The following is a 21,141-nucleotide window of genomic DNA, read 5'->3' as shown; positions in this document are numbered from 1 at the left end:
CTGGGCTACCTTTGGGTAAACGTTGCCCTGCACAAGATAACTGGCAGTCAGACACTGGGGGACTACAGGCTCTCTTGGTCATTTGTTAGCTTTGAGACTTTGGACAAGTTGCTTAACAGTCTTGAAGTCCTAATTTCCTCATCTGAATTATGTGGGAAATAATACATATCTCACATGATCTTTTGATTAAGTGAAAAGACATAGTAGGTGCTCAATAAATGCTTATGTCCTTCTCCCATTTACAATCCATGATAGCATCAATCTTTCTGTGTCTCAACATGCATCCCAAGACTCTAGTATGACTACTTTCTTTTTCCAGTCTCATATCCCAGTGAAGTGAAGTGTTAACACTGTTTTAGAGTCAGACTCCCTAGACTGTAAACCTAGACTGTGACTTGAGGCAAGCGACCTCAAGTCTCTGTGCCTAAGTGTGAAAGGGAGATAACAACGGTACCTATTTCATAGGGTTGTGAAGATTAAAGGCTAATGTGGATAAAGCACTCAGAACAACATCTAGCATAGGGTAAGTGCTCAATAATCTCAGCTCTTAGTTTTCTTGTCTTCTAATCATACACTATGCCACAGCCACCCTTGGCTCCTTGATCCCCCAAAATACCTAATCTTTTCCCATATCCACATCTTTGCTCTTGGTGATCCCTTTACTTGGAATGCCCCTCCTCCTCTCCTTTTTTTTTTTTTTTTTTTTTCCTGTCCATCCTTCAATACCCATCTCTAATGCTACCTTCTTGATGAAGCCTTTCCAGATCTTCCCCCTGGGAGGAATCCTCTTAGCACTTTGTAGTTCCCTCCTGGTTCTTACCATGTCCTACTTTGTATCCAATGAGTTTTACACTCCTGGAGGAACTGATGGCATTTATCTCTGTACCTGCCCTGCTTCTCTCTGTCTTCCTCTCTCTCTCCCCACCCCTCTCTCTTTCTTCCTTTCCCTTTCCTCCTCCCTCTTTTTCTCCCTCTTTCTCTCTCTCACACACACCCAGCACCCAGCACCCAGCAATGTGATCTAGCAGGGAACAACATCATGCTAGAAACCAGGAAACCTGGGCTCTGGTCCCAGGCCACCCATTCTGTAACTTTGACAAGTTGCTGCAGAGGAGCTTTGGCTTCTCTTTTGTAAAACAGTGGGTTGGATTAGACCATTTCTCACCTTCTATAAGTCTTGTATATGCTCCTTGGGAAGCCAGGCATATATCTCTGGAACTTCAAGTGAATAGAAGGCACAATGGTTGAGCCTAGAAATCTCTGTTTAGAATCCCTTGATTGTACTGTTTGTAAAAGCAAAAGACTGAAACAATCCGAATAAATAAAGCATTAGTATAAATGGAATAAATGCAGCTGTAAAGAAAAAAAGAATAAAGAAGCTTACCATGTGCTGGTAAGAAAAGATCTCTAGGATGTACAAAGTGAAAAAAAGCAAGGTGCAGGACAGTATTTGTAGTGTGCTACCTGTTGTGTATGAAAGGCAGAGAAATAATGAGAATATATATTTGTTTTTGTTTACATATGCATAAAGAAACACAGGGCAGGTACCATGGAAGGGTACATAAGAAACTAAAGTGTGGTTACCAAAAAGAAGTAGGGGTGGGATGTAAGGTGAATGAGGACAAGGCGAGTGAGACTTTCAATGTGTACCCTTTAGTATAATTTTGATTTTTAATAATGTAAATGTATTACCTACTCAAAGAAAAAGCTAAAACTAAAAGACATACTTCTGATTGTGACAATGAGTGTTTTTTTAAAAAACAAAAACAGATGTATCTTATTTATTTCCAATCTTCAGTGGGGCTGGAGAAGAACGAAGGGATGATTTACTAATTTAATACTGCAGCTTGTATTGGCATATGTCTTAGTTTGCCAGCTGTGATCACAAATACCACACAATGGATTGTCTTAAGCAATGAGCATCTATTGGCTCATAGTTTTGAAGCTAGGAGAAGTCCAAATTCTGGATATTAGCAAGGCTTGCTTCCTCCCCAAAGACTGTAGCATTCTGGTGCTGGCTGCAGGTAATCTTTGGAGTTCTTTGGCTTTCCAGTCATGTGGTCTGAGCTCTCCTTTTCTCTTCTGCTTCCTGCTAACTATCTGTTCCTGCCCTCTCCCCCCCACCTCCCTTTGGCCTTTTCTCTATAAAGACCTTCAATAATCCAGATTAAGACCCACCCTGGTTCAATTGGCCACACCTCAACTAAAAATAACCTTTTCAAAAGGTCCTATTTGCAATGGTTTCACACTCACAGGATGCAGATTAAGATTAAGAACATGTCTAAATTGGTGTACATAATTCAATCTACCACAGCCTACTGTGAATCCCTGTGGCAGAATTGCCTTTGGGATTGTGAGAGTTTGTTAGTTACATTATTCCTGCAATTATCTTCCCAGCCAGCCACAGTGATTCTGGAGTTCTCCTCATGCCACCTGATTCAGATGGCTCAGGAAGCAGAGGCCTCCATTCATCTAGGATGTAGCTGGTGATCCCGTGGAAGGCGAGGGGCAGCAGTAACAGCACCCCTATTCTTTTCGGAGGATTTTGGAGAATATAGTTGAGGGGGGAAGAAAGGGAGCCTAGCCAATTCTCAAACCTCTGGGAAGCTGGGATGGTAAATTAATAGAGGAAAGCCTGGAGAAGGCTCTGATTCCTCTCTTAGGGGGCTGCCCATGGTTGAAGATGGCAGCATTTAAACTGCAACAGCTAAGACACAATTCAGAGAATGCTTTCAGATAACTCTCCTTATTGTCCATAAAATCTACCCCTCTGATATTGTAAATCTTCCTACCAAATGGGTGAAAGGCCAGGTTCTTGTTAAATTCAGGAAAACTACTGCCATAAGAAACTTAGACCTATAGATATTTTTGATACTACTACAGAACTCCCATAGTAATTTGAAATTCAGTGTATGATTTTCTCTGATTGCTTTGATCCAAGGTCGTCTTTGGAGAGAATCTTAAAAGTAAATTACTTGCAGCTGAGACAGGTCCATCCTTACCCGGTACGTATTGCATTAAAGCCTAGCAGTCCTGCTTGGCGGCTCCTGGGAAGGCTTCAGAAGAGTTTTCAAAGTTTTCTCAAAGAAGAATAAAACACCCCCATCCCTAACCCCCATCTCCTGTCCCCTTCAAAAAACAAACAACAACACTGCTCTGTTCACCAAACACAAGGGGAGTTTTCTGTTTAAAGTTTTTCTTTTTTTTTTCTTATTCCATATTGGCAGCACTTATTAAGAAACAGATGACTTTTAAGTTGGGTGAACTTTGAAACATAAGCACCCAAGCATCCAGGTGCTTACAACTTTTTCAAACTTAGATACATCCTTACAACCGTGATCTAAAAGACATCTTTTAAAAGTTTTCTTAAGACTGTGTCAGGTAAAAAACAAACGGATGTCTTTGAACGTATCTGCTGAGTAATTATGTTTGCATTTAAAGCTAGTAAGTAAAATGTCTAAGACCTGAATTCCCTTTTCACACTTTTGGAAACAGCTTGGGAGTCAGATGGACCTGGGTTTGAATTCTGTTTCTACCACTTACTAGCTGTAAAACCTCAGGTAACTGACCCAACCTCTCTGTGCTGTTCCTCATCTGTAAAATGGAAGTAATTATAGTATGTATCACATAGAGTAGTTGTGAGGGTTAAATGAATACATATAAAGTACTTAGCAGAGTGCCTAGGGTTATGTGTGAACAGTAAAAATAATGTTAAAACAAAAATAACAAAATGGAAAAAAAATGATTATACGTACAAGCTCATTTGGGGGAACTTCATATTAATTGGAATTTACAAATATTTCCTCATTTTTATGGCTCTTTAAAGGGCTCCAGTTTCAGTTTTAAATAGAAGACTTTTCATTAAAATTGCTTGTTCTAAGTTGTGAGTGAAAGAAAGAACCAAAGAGAAGAAACCAGCCTGTGAACAATGAAAAGTGGGAGACGAAAGGATTTCATTGCCTCAGTGGCAAATGTTCAGATAGCTTAGGGTTTTTTGTCCCCCTTTGTCATCCTCTGAGAGGGATGCCTCATGTTTATGCTGTAACCATGTGTGCACAGGCACCCGGCATCGGAAAGCACAGAGGGACTTGAGATGACTCCAATATCGGGAGTATGATTGCAGGCAAAGTGACCAGAATCTAATGCCTCATCCAGATGGAAGGGTTTCTCCTCAAACAAGCTGCCTGTTAAATTCTCTGACCTCTCAGGGGAAGTGATTTTCCTCTCTGTTACTCCTTGTTTCTCACCCATCCCAGCCTATGAATTTCTGCAATTTCTTGAATGAATTCTAGGCATGAATCTAGTCCACTGCTGGAATCCTTTACATGGGCAGGCAAACTAGGTCAGATTGGAAGTCTGGGGGTCATATTGAGGCAATGGCATTCTGTCCCTGCCTGAGTCTTCCTTGGACATCCAAAAGAACACTAGCCATGAAAATATCAGCCTCGCCTGCCTTCTGCTCACATACATGTAAACCTGACTTGCACCACGCTTGCCTGGAGGCCATTGTGACAGGGCACTGTGGGAAAGCCTGGAAGTTGGAAACTTGGCCTTACTTTGGAGTTCTTGTTTTGTGGCATATTACAACTGTTAGTTGCCTTCCTTCAATTTTCCATCATGTGCGATTATGCCAATTATTGAAGACTCCATTGATAATGTCAGGAACAGTTTTGTCCAATAGAAATATAATGCGATGTAACTTTATAATTTTCTAGTAGCCACAATGAAAAGAGTAAAAATAAAGAGGTGAAATGAATGTTAAAAATGTATTTTATTTATCCCATCATATTCAAGACAGTATCATTTCAACATGTCATCAAATTTTAAAAATTAAGATATTTTACAGTCCATTTTTTCCCTACTAAGTCTTCAAAATCTGGTACATATGTAGGTTTCATAAAATTGACAGTTAAATAAAGTAGGTTCACATACCCAAGTTGTTCCAAACACAGTTAAAAGTTTCCCAATAACCAAAGCAAGTTTCAGTTTTTTAATTTAAATTTTAATAAAGTAAAATAAAAGTTTCATTTCCTCTGTTACTCTAGCCACATTTCAAGTGCTCAATAGCCACATGTGGCTTCTGACCACTCTATTGGGCAGCACAGGTTGAGAAAATGAAGAAAAAGTATGGATTGTCACATACAGAGTTATCATACACAGAGCTTTTTCTTTCCTTCTTCTCTGCTACTACTTACAAAGAGAGAGTCCAGAAAGTTTCCCTGTTTTAATTACTAGTTTGGTCCCAACAATAAGGACTCAGAATCACTCATATTACTGTGTTGGGATAATTAGAATCGAGCTGCTTGAGATAGGCAGTTGGGATAATCAGCTGTTATCTTAGAGTTAAATTTGATAAACCCTTTCCCAAGAAAAGCAAGTGGGAAAATTTTAAAGACCATTCTGAAGCCCATTTACCTTAATTGAATTATTGAAAAGTCATGTTTAAGGTGGAACTAGTAAAAAATGAGTTTCACTTTTGAATTATATTTTTAAAAATTGAGATGAAATTCACCTAATATAAAATCAGCCATTTTAAAGTGAATAATTCAATGTCATTTAGTACATTCACTATGTTGTGTAACTACCACCTCTATCTCCTTCCAAAACATTTCCATCACCCCAAAATAAAATCCCATACTTACTAAACAGTTATTTCCTCTTTCCCTCCCACCCCCCAGCCCTTGGCAACCACCAATCTGCTTTCTGTCTTCATGGATTTATCTATTCTGGATATTTCATATAAATAGAATCAACATATGACTCTTTGTGTCTGGCTTCTTTCACATAGCACAATGTTTTCAAGGTGCCTCAATGTTATAGTTTGTATCGGCATTTCATTCCTTTTTATGGCTGAATAGTATTTCATTGTATAGATTTTTTTTTTTTTGTCTATCCAAATATCCATCAGTTGATGGACATTTGGGTTTTTCCCATTTTTTGACTATTAATAATGTTGCTGTGAACATTCATGTACAAGTTTTTGTGTGGACATATGCCTTCAATTCTCTTGGGTATATTCTAAGAGTGGAATTGCTGAGTCACGTGATAACTCCATGTTTAGCATTTTGAGGGACTACCAAACTGTTTTCCACAATGGCCGCACCATTTTTCATTCCCACCAGCAATGAATGAGGGTTCCATTTTCTCCTGATTTTTACCAACACTTGCTATTTTCTGTTTTTTTAAATTATTATTATAGCCATCTTAGTTGATGTGAAGTGGTATCTTGTTGCAGTTTTGACTAACGACTTTAAATATCTTTTCATGTGCTTGTTGGCCATTTCTTGTCTTTGGAGAAATGTCTCTTCAAGTCCTTTGCCCATTTTATAATTGGGTTGTTTGTCTTTTTGTTGTTGAGTTGTAAGAGTTGCCTTATGTATTATGTATACTACTCTTATCAGATATGTGTGTGTGTGTGTGTGTGTGTGCATGTGTGTTTGCAAATATTTTCTCCTATTCTGTAGGTTGCATTTTCACTCTCTTGATCATGTTCCTTGATGCACAAATGTTTTTAATTTTGATGAAGTCTAATTTATTTTGTTAATGCTGCTCATGCTTTCAGTGTCATATCTAAGAATACATTGTCAAACTCTTGGATTACATATTGAAAGAAAAATAAAGTGATAGATTTATATCTGCAAGAACACTAATATTTTATTTGGACTTGAAAAAAATTATAAATGTACATTTATCTGCTAATCTATACAGTTGTGTTTTCTTTTAAGTTGAATGAGAACATAGAGACACTTGCAAAGCAATCTGACTCCTCAATATTTCAAGGTTTTTGTGATTTCCACTTCTCCCTGAGTTTTTACTATCTTGCCCACACATAATTCGATGGCAGTAAATTTTAAGTCTTTAATCAGACACTTCAAAAGAATGCAACTTAGTTTTCACTGAAAGAACTCTCACACTCATATCTCATTGGTTTATGTAACGCTTAGTTTAATAAATTCAACTGGTGTAAGCAAATTTGGGAACAAACTCAACTGATTAAATATATAGCTCAACTGGTGGGAACAGAAATACATGTGTGTACCAGAGTCTAGCCTACGTACTGAGTGGTTTAGTGTACCACAGGCATCGGTTAATGTGCTTGCTACATGGCAGGAATGGAGAAGAGTTAAGAAAGCTTCTTCTCTTCTATTCCAGAGGTCTGAATTCAGAATTACTTTTTAATAATTAATATGCAATGGCCAAGCACACAATGCCCTGACACGCTAGCTTCTAAGTGCATACCTCTGACCTAATTATTAGCTGTGTGAACTTGGGCAATTTATGTAATCACCAGAGCCTCAGTTTTCTCATCTATAAATGGGGCTAATATCTGATAAAAGAACAAAATAAGATGATATTTGCTAAAACTCTTTATAAACTGGGGAGTATTTTATAGTTGCTACTTATTATTAGAAAGCTGAGACTATTCTGATCATTTCATGAGTATTTAGTTCTAAGTATTTGTGTTACCATATGTTCATATTTGTCATTATACTTATAGTTTATTTATTTGTGGATTGATGAAATCCCATAGAATAGAAGATCCATGAAGGCAGTCAATTTTTACCGTTTTGCTCATTGTTCTATTTCAGAGCCTAGAATAGTAAAAAGAATATGTATTTCTTGAATAAATGAAAGAATGAACTATTTTATAAAACAGCAAATGTGTTATTAGTGCTCAAAAAGTATTAATTCATGATAATAATGGTTTAAATATATGTCTTTAGATATTCCTAGTAGAAAATTAATATATGGCAATCCAAATGAAATATTTCTGATATGAGGAAACTTTCCAGACCAGTTCAGTGTTAAAAAGAAGACAAGTTTAGGAAGTAAATAAAAATTAAGAAAATTTATTCAAATTTTCAAAATGTGTTCTGATTGTAACGTTTTAGGATACAGGTACAACAGAAGAAAAGTTTTAATTGGTTCAACATAATATAAGCCAGAAAGTAAAGTACCACTGTCTTTTTAAATAAAACATGTGGCTGACAATACTATTATTCACCAATATTGGTTTCAAGGCACAAGAAGGATTGTACATTCCTGCTGCTTTAAAGCTAGGTATAGCTATATAACTTGCTTTTGCAAATCACATGTGGGTGGAAGTGACCACATGTCATTTCTGTGTAGCGGTGTTTAATTGCTGGAACCTAACCCACCATCATACTTTTCTCTTACAATGGAGATTGTGGAAGCATGCAAAGACATGGAGGTGCCATAATAGTAAAGTATTCTGGAATGCTGAGCTGACACATGGAGAGGACAGTTTCTCTAGATAGTTGCTTGAAACCATGATTGACTTTGTAAAGGCAATAAATTAACTTTTGTTGTGTTAAGCTATTGAGATTTGGGACGTTTGTTATTGCATCATAACCTAGTCTGTACTATTACATATGTGGACAAGATTTTCACGTACATTTTGAAAGAAAAGTTAAAATGACAATTTATATCTGCAAAAATTTTGTAATAAAGTACTATTTCCATGGTATTTCCATATAACCACATGGTTTTAAAATGCAAAGATGTGTATTATTGACATGACAATGATGAGTCCTAGGTTCCTTTAAATGAACCTTGATTCTAATGTGATGATAAAAATTTCAGCAAAGCTACTTCTGAGATAGTTGGGAATAATCATTTTGAGTTATCATTACTGCCTGAGGCTTTTTATCTCTTTCTAGATTCTTGCCTTCCACAGAGATGTCTTCTTCAATAATCTCTCAGATTTAGCCTGTCTTTTCTTTGCCTGTATTTCTTTTTGGTCACTGGTACACTGGATTCTCCTGCGTGATGCCTTTTTCTACCAAAGGGTAAAATTCAAAATTGTAAGGTAGGTATTTATAGTGAACTCTGAATCCTTGTTGTTCACATTTTTGGAATAATTACTGGTCCTTATAGAGTAACCTGCTAAGTTTGTGTGTGGCCTCTCTCTTTTGAAGGAAAGTAAGAAACTTAAGTGGGAGTGGAATGCAGTAGGGGAGGTGATTCATCCTTCAAATGAAGATTTATTCAAGCACTGTTGTCTGTAATAAAGGAAAACACTTAAAAGCCACCATCTCAGAATAATATTGGAAGAATTTAAGTGCAAGCATTTCCCCATATTGCCATTGTTTCTTGGTATTTCACTAACATTGTGGGTGGGGAGGTGCTAGAGGCCATGAGGTAAAAATAAATAAGTGAAAGGGAAACAGCTTTCACTCCTAGTGGATTCTCTGTATTGCCGAATGCAGGCAGGGCACATGTTCAGTCTGTTCAACTCAATTCAACAAACATTTTTGATTGCCTCCTAAAGGCCTGTTGTGTACACCGTGAACAAAAACTGTCCTCGGAGAGTTTAGCTTCTGGTTGTGTTGATCAACCTTCTGAGAAAAATGTTCAATTACTTGCCTTCCTCAATCTCTTTCTTATATATCAAAAGCCAACCTTTGTACAAACATTCATGCCAATGACGAAGGCCTAAAAGGAAGAATCATCTTCAGTTTGTTGGGATAATTTCATTTGGTTTTATTCACAAATATGCACTTTAAAATACATTTAAAAATATAAAACCATCAGGTCTCTGCTTTACTGATTTGAGATATAAGCATGATCCAAAATATTTGACGGTCAAATGTCTGCTTTTGAGGGTCGGATCTCTAGGGGGAAAAGTTCTGGAACTTTCCAGCCAAGAAGAGACCTCTGAAGGGCCGAACAGCACTGTGTTGGGCCCGGTACAGAGCAGGGAGAAAATCAGTTTCCCCAGAATCTGCTTTCTAAAGGGCGTTTCTCTTCGCGATCACGGTGGTGACACCACTATTCCTGTTCAGCTGTGGCGGCTCCAGAACTTCTACACAGCCTGGGGGTGCTGACGGGGTGGACCAGCTGGTTGTGAAGAGGGACTGACACGACATAAACTAGAGGAAACGTTGGGCGTCTGTCTCAGGAGAACTCAAATCCCAAGCCAGCCGGGGCGTCCACTGCAGCCAGGGCGACACCACTGCCGCGGAATGACTCGGGAAGGGGACCGGCCTCAGGTCAAAGCTCAGCCTGCTTTTGAGTGAAAAGCAGGGGTTGGATGAGCCATTTACCGGGTCGGTTTCCAGTTACGGAAAGTGTGAAAAAGCATTCGCAAAGGAGGGTCTCGACTTCGCAGAGGAGCAACCCCTCCTTCACCCTTCACCCAAGGTTTCCCATCACCCTTCTCCAGGCTGGGTGAAAACTACCAGGCATCACCCAGATCTAAAACCAACCAACCAAAGGACACTCTAAAGCCTCCCTAAACACTCCATCGCGTTCCAAACGCAAACATCAAGGGCGAAAGAGGTTGCACAAATCACGTAGAAAGTTAAGCTGCCTCTTTCCTCAGCGATAATCGAATTAGCCCGAAATTAAATATGAAATTGGCCCTCGCCGGCTGTGGGGACAAAGCTCCCATTGTCCCTTTGCCCGGGTAGCGGCAGCGGCGGTGCCCACCGCGCCTAGGCCAGTCCCGGCCAGTCCCCGTGGCAGGGGGCGAGGTCGGGGCACCGCAGGGGGAAGAGCCAAGGCTTGGAAGACGTAGACGCGCCCTAGGTTCGGCTCTCGGCGCGGAGCAAGGGCTCAGCGGGCGTCTTCGGGGCTCCGGGTAGGAAAGAGGGAGGGAGCCAGGGTGGAGGTTCTGCGGGAGACAACTTGTGCGCGCGTGTGTGTGCGCGCGCCCGGCGTCCGCGCCCCTCCCTCTCTCCGCCCCTCGCCCCCCCCTCCCTGCTTTCTCCCCCCTCCCTTCCCTCCTCCCCGCCCTCTCCCCGCCCTCCTCCCGCGCTCCCGCCCGGCCCCCGGAATCAGTGCAGCTGTTGCCGTGCAGGCTGCGGATTCCTCCAGTCCCTCCCTCCGCCGCCTCTCCTCCCGGAGCGAGCGCGCAGTCCCGCGCAGCAGCGCCCACCGGTCCCGTCCTGTGAGCCCCGGCCCCAGCCGCGGACAGCCCCGCGTAGTCGCCTCCCGGCCCACCCGCCCGGCCGCCGAGGAGCCGGAGGAGGACGGGACCCCGGCGCCCCCAGCCCACCTTCGGGAGGTAGGAAGGGGGTTTGGGGCTGGAAGGTGCCAAATCACTGGGGCTGCGCCCCAGGAGGGCTCCGCGGTAGCGGGCGGGTGGAGGGGCGCGGGCCCAGGGCCGGGGAGACGCTGCTGCCCCGCCGCTGCCCTGCAGCTGGTGGAGCGGGGTGGGGGCGGGGAGGCTGTGGAGCCCGGGCGGGGGCGGCGCGGGGAGCGTCAGGCTCAGATGCTTATTATTACTCCGGTTATTCAGGGCGTGGGGCGGCGGGCTCCGCAGAGGCAGTCCCAGATTCGCCGTGCTCACCGCGGCCGCCTGGCCCCATCCCGGGGTGCAGCATTACCAATTCCTCGTCCCTGCCTCCGCCGCCTCCTCCCTCCAGCCGGACGTAGCGGCCCCTGGAGAGGGTGGGTGGGGAGTGGGCAGCCGGGGGGTTATATTTTCGGGTGCCCTCCTCTCCACCCGGTGGGTGGGGACCGGGGGCGGCCGTGACAGGGCCGGGCGCTGAGCGTAGCAGCGCTAGGGATGCGGCCAGGCGTGGTGCGGACTGCGCCGCGCTGCAGCTGAGCCGGAGGCGGTGGCCCGGCGGATCCCTCCCCCCCTTCTCCCTGCCGTCCCCCCACCCTCCCTGCCGTTCCCACTCTCCTAGGGCTGGGCGTGAGCCGCCCTCGGGCACCGAGCCGCCGCTGCGCCCGCCCTTCGGCTCCGGCCGCACTGCTCTTCAACAGGTTTGTACCGCCGCGGGGGCCCTCTGGGTCTGTTTTGGGGTGGTGGGCTGGAAGCCCCTCTCGTCATCCCCTTCTCCACGCGCGCGGCCCTCTTTTTGGGATAGGAAAGGTTCCCTTTGTTTTTGTGATAGGAAAGGTGCCAAGTGCCTGCCATCAGATGGGGGGGAGGGATATTAATACCCAAACCGTGTCCATTATTTTTCCAATCAAAAGCCACGCCAGACAGTAAGTGCGGAGCGGGCGAGTGTGATGTGCTTCCGCGAAGGAGAAAAAGGGATTCTGTGGGATTTATTTGGGGAGAGGCATGTGCATTTTTTTTGGCAAGATGGATGGCTCACGGTGCCCTCGCCGTGATGCAGCACAATGCAGCAGTGTTGCAGCCTCCCCTGGTTCTCGCTGTCGGGCTTGTCAAGGCCAGTGGGCGCCTGCGGCCCGTGCCCGGCCCCACCCAGGCCCACGGCTGCCCCTGTCCGGGCCTCGGAGCGGCATCCACCTAGTCTGCAGCTTCAGCTGACATGACGCCACAGGAGGACCAGGTCGCCTGGGTGTGAGAAGGTAGAGAGGCTTCCCTTTCGGAGTGACTCCACCACCCTGCTTGTTGGGCTGAGCTCGGTGAAGGGGCGCCCTGCTGCGCCAATGCAGGCAGACGGAGCCGGCCTGCGGACCGGAATCCGATCCCTGACCGAGGGACCAGAGCCATAGGGAGGGGCTACAGGAAGGACGCGGCCGAGTAGTGAGCGGGGGCAGTGGTGCAATAGGGGTTGGGAGTCGCAGTGTCTTTCAGTGGATCCCCGGTAATCTGTATTCACAACCCAGCCGCACATCTGTTTCTTCGTGCCTGAAAAGTTGATGTTTATTTATTGGACCTTCACAGCTATGACATTACAGTACCCTATCTGGCTTTGGCCAGTACTAAGTATATGAGTTTTTCCTATAGAAAGCCATTTTTAAAAAAATTAAATGATTGGAATATTTTAATTCTTATGTTTCTGAGACATCAGTAAAAATGTGAGCACTAAGTAGGTTGTTTTAAAAGGGATATATATAATCCTTTTTAAATATATATATATTATTTTGATGGGTAATAAATGATTCCTTAAACCTATATTTTGTTTGTTTTGATCATTTGCTTTTCCTTTGAATCAAGTATAATTGTATGTTTGGATTCTTTATTAAGGATTAATAAAGAACTAATAAAGTAAATGTTCAGAGATAGATTGTGGTGATGAATGCATAACTATGTTATCATACTGTGGACAGTGGATTGTATATCATGGATGATTGTATGGTGTGTGAATGTATTTCAATAAAATGGAATTTAATAAAAAAAAAAAAAGAACTAATAAAGTAAATGAGTGTCATGATTAATGAGAAAGTGGTATTCAGAGTTCTGCTGATGGAGATAGCCAAGTTAAGTCTCCAGACATGAATAACAGGATTATGATGGTAATTGCATTTGTTTGTTTCTGGGTTTTTGTTTTTTTTGTTTTTTTTTGTATACATATTTTTTCAGATGAGTATAGGAATGTAGCTGGGGAGGGGGTTGAGAAGAGCAGACCACCAAAGGCTCTGTAGCTGGTATTTGGTCAGAAAGAGATGGCTCTCGGTGTTCTTATCTTGGTTAGCACACAGTGAATTTCTCTTCTAAATGCCGTTTCCATAATTCACTTATTCAGAGTGGGATGGCAAATGGAATACATTTCAAATGTCAGCCCAGACTCTTCTAAGATGTGTAGGTGAAAAAGGACATTTCAGTAGGCTAACTGGAAGGGAAGGTCAGTGTTTCAAAGCCAAGGGAGTGTCTACTTTTATTATTTTAATCTCTAATGAATCCAAGTTAGTTCCATTTGATTTATGTGGCTCTGCAAAGCAGAACTGAATGTAGACTGTGTGATTTATGTGCATTGTTTTGAGTTTCTATAATAGAAGGCCATTAAAATATGGTACTTTTTGGATGTGGGTTTCATCATTGTGCTGCTTGTTTAAAATTGTGCTCACAAAGATGTTTGCAAGTATTGTTTCTATGGATTATCCAGAATATTTTAGATTTCCTGTGTTTTAAGAAATATCCTGCGTTGATGTCACAGGAGGTTTAGCTGTTCTGATTTATATTCCAAGGGCAGAATTCTGGTTAAGCTCTTTGTAACTCTGTCATTTCTAGAGTGACGAAAACCTTCACTGAGAGAATAAGAAGTACTGGGGCAGTGAAGGCCCAGCTGTCCCTTGGTTGTCTCCTGATGTCTAGGCTTTCTGTGAAGAGTATCTCTTGGGTGAGACTAGTAACAACTGTCTGATGTTGTAGGAGCAAAGTGAGGAGACCTCACCCTCTGCTTGTGCCACAGCCTGAGCAAAGACTTGGCATTGGTAGGGTTTCCTTGGAGAGTGTGTGAGATTACTTTGACTTTTACCTGTGGAAGTACTGTTTTGAGATAGAGCGATTTTATGGGTACTAAACAAATGTAGACGCGATGAGTGGAAATCGTTCTGTGTGTTTTTTGTTGAAATGATTTTAAGCTCATTTTAAGAGCATATTCTTAGAACTTTAAAGCCCAATATATTTTTGTATGTTTTACATGCAGTGATGTGACGCGTCTTTAATTATGTTGGGCCCTGACCGACATCTGTGTTATAATCGAGTTTTAATTAATGTTCTATGGATTTCCTTATGGTAGACTTCGTTTCTTTGTGTGAGACTATTGGTAATGTAAACCAGAAGGAAAGGGCTAATGTCCCTGCTGCAAAAGCTCCTTCTGTAGGTCTATGGAGGTGAGTAAAACATTTCATGGATTTCTCCTGTAAGTTTTCAGTCTTTGCTTTTTCTCAGAATATCTTTTCTTTGTAAAGAAACCTAGTTCAATACTCTGATTTTTCTGGTAGCATTTGTCCTATTTCGAGTTTATGTAATGTTGCAATAACATCATCAGTCGTTTTTCTACTTTGGTGAGTAAAACTAAGCTATTACAATTATTCCTATTTTTAAACATCTCTAGAGAAGACATTTTTATAATGTGGACCACCAACTCAGCATCGCCCAGGAATTAGTTTAAAAATACAGATTCTTAGGCTCTCTCCCGACCTACCCAATGAGAATCTGCATTTTAACAAGTCTGCAAAGTGATTTGTATGCACATTAAATTGAGAAACTCTTATCTGCTCCTTCAGCTAAAGGCTTTAAGATCTAAAGGTTCTTCCCTATACCATCTTCTTGTGTTTTCTTTTGCTGAAGTATCAGCCCCTCCTTTTTTTTCTTGAATCAGTAAGTGGTGGTGAATGAAGTGATACATCCCTGTAAATTATTTGTTTTATACGGAATTACTTTGTAAAGCTTTTTTTAAATCTTTAGGTGGAAGAGTCGTATTTACTATAGTTTATTTAGATTAATCAGCTTTTTAAGTTCTTTTCTAAAACGTATCTAAAGTTGAGTCCACTCTCCTCCCACCTGTTCCAACTCCACCCCCAGGACAGAAGGCTTTTGCTTCCCAGCAGCAGAGCAGGAACCCAGGAATCTAAAACCCTGAGTCCTTTCTGCTCCCTCCACCCTCCTCTGATAGCTTGCTTTGTCATCAGCTACTTCTGGTATATTCAATGTCCTGAAGATCTGTTTTTTTAAAAGGTATTTTTAAATTAAATAATTAGTAGATACAAAATAGTTTTTATAAAACATGTGAAATATAAAGAATTACAAAACAGTGGACACTCATGCAACCACCACCTAATTCAAGAACAGTCTTCGTACACTTCAGAGTTCCCTATGTGCTCCTCCACAGTCCTAGCAGAAGCAACTGCCGTCCTGAATTTTGCTCTTACCAATTCCCTTGTCTTCTCTGTGGTTTATCCTGTTAAAAAATCTTACTTAATTTAGCTGTTTTTGAACTTTATGCACCTGAAATCACACTTTATGTATTTTTCTGTTACTTGCTTTCTTAGATTAATGTTATATTCCTGAGATTGATTCGTTTTGTGGCTGCAGTTCATCATTTTCACTGCCGTACAGTGTTCCATCATGAATTAGTTATTTGTTCCACTGGAGATAGAGATTTGGATTGATTCCAGTTTCCTTGCTGTTATAAAAAGGCTGCTGTGAATGGTTCTTGTCAATGTCTCCTGGTGCATATGTGGAGAGATAAACACACACACTACACACACTCTTTCTCTGTCTCTCCCTGCCACCTCCCACTTCTGCCTTTTCTAAGGAATGAAATTTGCTGGACCACAGGGTATGTGCATCTTCAAATTTACTAACTAGTGCAGAGTTGTTTTCCGAAGTGGTTCTAACAATTTGCATTTCCACTAGCAGTGCACAAGTGTTATGACTGTTCCTCACCCTTGCCAGTAGTTCATTTACCAGACTTTAAAATGTTGTCTAGTTGCTATTTGTGAAGTTATCTTATTGTGCTTTTTATTTGCAATTTCTGTGATTATTGAGATTGGATATCTTTTTTTATTACTGGCCGGCCATTTGGATTCCTTCTTTCGTGAAATGCCTGTCCAGCCTTTTCATTATTTTTCTTTTGTATTATTTCTTTTCTTGCTGATTTGTAGGAGGAGTTCTTTATGTATATATTGCCTACTAATCTTTTGTGGCTTACATGTTGCAAAAATTATCTCCTAGTAGGGGTGTGTGTGTTTAAGTGTTTGTTTGTTTTGATGAACTCTCATTCTTAATTTTAGTAGAGTCATAATCACCTTTTTTCCTTTAAGGTTTTTGTTATTGCCAACAAATTTTCCCTAATTTGGAAAAAGCATGGATATTGGAGTCAAACAGATCTGTACTCAGCTCTTAATGGTATCATATACTAGCTGTATAGCCAAAGCTAGGAACTAGCCTTGGGCTAGTTAGTTGTTCTTGGAACCACAGTTTCCTCATCAATAAAATCAGAATAATAGGACCTACTTCTCACACATCATTTGTGAGACAGCAGTATATGGAGTATACAGTCCAGGCACATAGCAGGTGTTCAGTTGACAAGGGTTCCATTCCTCTCTCCTTGGGACTGCCTAAGCTATATGAGTCACTGACCCTTTTTGGTATGCTTTTCAGAAACTTCTTTAACATTTTTATGTCCAAAGAGCCATTAAACAGCTTTTTGTTTTTAAAAGGCTGTTTGTTCCAATGGAATTTATTTATTGATCAGTGCAGGCTATCCAAGACCACTTGCTGGAAACCCTTTATCAGTTCAGGTTCCTATTCTTGAAAGTAATGTAATTACATTTCTTTGTAAGCAGTTCTTTTTACCAATAAGATATGTATATTATTTACTCACTCACTAGCCTAGTAACCTTGGGCAAACTGCTTTGACCCTCAGTGTTTTCATCTGTAAGGTGGTCATATGATAGTACCTGTCACATAGGATTGTTAAAACTAAGTGAGATAATCCAGTGTCCATCACAGTCAATTTTAATTATCATAAAATGTGGCATTTCTGTTCAGTTTTTCTCAATTTTATGCTTTCTTTCAAATAATCTGATTTATTTAAAAAAGACATGTTTCAGTAAGTAATACCTGTCACTCAAGTAAATAATGCAGAGTCCAGTCTATATTAAAATTGTCTGTGTGTATCATGTCAAAATAATGGGAAGGGCAGGCCTGATTAATAATTTTTGTTTTTAACAAACAAGAAGGCACTAAAACCTTTGAGGACAGGATGTGAAGCAATATATTACAAAAGAAGAAATCAAGGAGGCCAGTTACTATATTAAATTGTTCAGACTTAACCGTGAGTAGGAAATGCTAATTAAAATAATGTTAATTTTTTTTTCACTTAAATTGGTAGGTTGATAGTGCTTTCTGGGATGCTATGAAATGGAAAACATTTGGGTTATATGTATAATAGAAACCTTATATATTTATGCCTTTTGGACTAGAATCCCACTTATAGCTCTGAAATAATTAGAAATAAGGACAGAGCTTTTAAACAAGGGTTTTCTTAGCAATATTCACAGTGAAAATACAAAAATGTCTCCTAATGGGGAGCATAATCAAATGAGTTATGGCACAACAATAGGATGGAATACAGTGTAGTCCTTAAAATAATGGTTTGGAAAAATATTTCTGAAATGGGAAAATGTTAACAATATAATGTTTGAGGAAAAAATTGGTATGCAAAACTGCATAATATGGTATAAGCTCAGTTTTATTATATTAAATGTAAGATTAGAAGTAAATACATTACAATGTTAAGAGTTTGCTTTAAGTGGTGGGTTGATGGGTGACTTTCTCTCTTGTATGAAAGGATTCCTATGACAGTGTTTCTCATTTTCAGTTTTAAAGTATTTCATAGAATGGGAAGAGTATGGTAAATAAAATGGTAGATGACCATTGGAGGCTTATTTTTTCATAACCAGAAAAGCAATTAGCACTTTATTATAATTTTAAAAAGGGGAAAGAAAAAAATCTGGCCAGTTTGAGATAATTATTAAGGAATAGTTTAAACTTGCAAAAGATTGTCATATCTGTCTTTCTCTGCACTTTGCTAAGAGCAGTGGGAAAATAAGTAAGCCAGCATCTTAAGCATCTGAGAGGGAAATAGAGCATTCAGAAGTAATGGAATGTGAATGCAACTCTCTACAGTAACACGGATCAGCGTAATTTGAGTGACGAAAGGGTCTGGGTAATGGCTGGTGGCGATGGTAGCACAACATTGAAAATGTACTTAATGCTGGAGGAGGATTGTGGCAAGATGGCAGAGTAGGAAGCTCCAGCAATCAGTCCTTCCACCAGAACAACTATTAAACAGGCGGGAACTGTCTGAATCAACTATTTTGAAACTCCCGAGTCCAGTAGAACACTGTACAGCATCCAGGGAAGAGCAGGAGGAAGAGGCTGATAAATTATGGTTAATAGCAGTAAATTGCTGTCTGCATGTGGTGGTTCCTATTCCCCAGCCCGTAGTCTCACAGCGGGTACCAGTGGGGTGCAGCCACTAATGTAGCTTGCTGGTGCCACTTCCCAAAGCTCCAGGATGGACATGGGCTGATTTGATTAGCTATTTGCATTGCTGGGGGCACAGCTCTGAGGTCAGTCGTTGTCCCAGCCCGCTGTGGACAAAGCTGGCATAGGAGGCTTAAAGATGGTGTGCTTCCTTAGAGCTGTGGAGGACGGCTGAAGGGCTGCACTGGCTGGGCAGGTCAAGAAAGTGTAGCTTTGGGGAGTTGTGGGAGAAGCTCCTGGCACCCTTCTGGCCCCTTCCTCATGCCCTCTCCAGGGCACTGGGTCCTGGCTTTGTTCCGATTGGAAAAGACTGACTTGGGAAACTCCTTTCCCAGCCTGTGCCCCTCCCAGAATTTGACCACCAGGCAAAAGCAGCTTGAGACAACAAAGCAGTTTAAGAAGGAGTTGAGGCGGACAGCCTGGGGCGAAGGCTTACTTGCTTTAAGTCTGACAGTGGAGCATCTGGCAGAGGGAGAAGGTCTGCCTCCTGGGAAGTGGAGGGGGCATTCAAACTCCAGTCAACAGGGGAACTCCAAAGGTCACGAGTAAGCGCAAGTCCAAAACAAGACACAGGCCCAGAAAAGACAGGGAGGGCCTTGCACTTTGCATTTGCCATGGCAGACCTTCCTGATATGAAAGCTAATATGCAAGAAAATATGGATTGAAATACTTGACGTGCTGAAAGAAAACATTTGCCAACCCAGAATTTTCTATCCAGGAAGATTTTCAAAATAGGGGAAGAGATTAAGGCCTTCCCTCATAAACAGAAGCTGAGGGAATTGATCCTCACTAGACCTGCCTTACAAGCAATGCTAAAGGGAATTCTTCAGCTGAAAGGAAGGGAACACTAGACAGTGATTCGAAGTGGCGAAAGGAAATAAAGACCTCTGATAAAGATAACCATCTGGGCAATTGTGAATGCTAGTACTATCACATTGTATTTTTTGGTATGTAACTCTCCTTCTTCCTACAGGTGCTAAAATGCATATGCATTACAAGTAATGATTAATCTATGGTTTTGGACATACAATGTGCAAAGATAGAATTGGTAACACGTACAAAAAAAGATGAGGGAAATGGGGGATAGGAACAATGTATGTGTATGCTATTGAGTCTGGTCAGTTGGTATCAAACAAAATATGATTTTATATGTTTAGAATGTTAAGTTTTAATCCCATGGTAACCACAAGGAAAATATGTGAAAAATGTACCCAGATATGAATGAGAAGGGGCTCAATATGGTATAATACAAAAAATCAAATAAATATCAAAGTAGGCATTAATGTAAGAATTGAGGGACCAAAAAAGGTATAAGACTGACAAAAGACTAAATAGCAAAATGACAGAAAAAGTCCTACATTATTATTAATGACTTTAAATGTAAATGGATTAAACTCTCTGATCAAAAGGCCAAGGTCGGCAGAATGGATAAAAAAGCATGACCCAACTATATGCTGTATGCAGGATACTCACCTTAAATTTAAAAACATAAATAGATTGAAAATGAAAGGAAGGAAAAAAATATGCCATGCAAATAGTAACCAAAAGACAGCTGTAGTAGCTAATACCAGCTAAAATAGACTTTAAGTAAAAAACAGTTATGAGGGACAAAGATGGTCATTATATACTGATAAAAGGGTCAATTCAATAAAAAAGGTAGAAGTATAAATATATATGAGCCTAATGGCAGAGCCCCAAAATATATGAAGCAAATATTGACAAATTTGAAGGGAGAAATAGATGGTTCTACGTTATTAGTAGAAGACTTTAAAAGGATTATGAGAGTACTATAAGCACTTTATGCCAACAACTTAGATTAAATGGGAAAATTCTTAGAAACACGCAAACTACATACACTGACTCAAGAAGAAATAGAAGATTTTAATAAACAAATAACTAGTAATGAAATTAAATCAGTAATCAAGCATCTCTCAACAAAGAAAGCCCCAGACCAGATGGCTTCATAGGTGAATTCTTCCAATCATTCCAAGAAGAATTAATACCAGTCCTACTCAAACTCTTCCAAAAAATTGAAGATGAGGGAATACTCCCTAATTCATTCTACAAAGCCGACATCACCCTCATACCAAAGCCAGATAATGATACCTTAAGAAAAGGAAATTATAGCTCAATATCTTATGAATATAGATGCAAAAATTGTCAACAAAATACTAGCAAACTGAATCTCCCAGCACATTAAAAGAATTGGACACCATTATCAAGAGTATTCCAGGTGTGCAAGGGTGGTTCAATGTAAGAAAATCAATTAATGTAATATACATTAACAAAATGAAGGAAAAAAAACACATGATCTTTTGCATTTGACAAAATCCATCATCCCATTTTGACAAAAACCCTTAGAAAACTAGGAATAGGAGGAAACTTCCTCATGATAAAGGGCATTTATGAAAAGCCAGCAGCTAACATCATAATCTATGGTGAAAGACTGAAAGCTTTCCCTCCAAGATCAGGAA

At 40.8% G+C, this 21,141-nt stretch overlaps 1 protein-coding gene across 1 annotated transcript in view; it reads left to right on the top strand.

The window, feature by feature from the left end:
• Nucleotides 1-10,826: 10,826 nt before the first annotated feature.
• The window catches only part of SPTBN1 (spectrin beta, non-erythrocytic 1), a 197,263-nt gene continuing 186,948 nt past the window's right edge, over nt 10,827-21,141 (top strand). The window contains exon 1 of the mRNA XM_037806814.1: nt 10,827-11,029. The gene's annotated coding sequence lies outside the window, so the exon portion shown is untranslated. The remainder of the gene's footprint in view (nt 11,030-21,141) is intronic.

This window comes from Choloepus didactylus, chromosome 17, assembly GCF_015220235.1.
Source record: "Choloepus didactylus isolate mChoDid1 chromosome 17, mChoDid1.pri, whole genome shotgun sequence".
NCBI lineage: Eukaryota > Metazoa > Chordata > Mammalia > Pilosa > Megalonychidae > Choloepus > Choloepus didactylus.
This window is presented reverse-complemented; position numbering and strand designations above follow the sequence as displayed.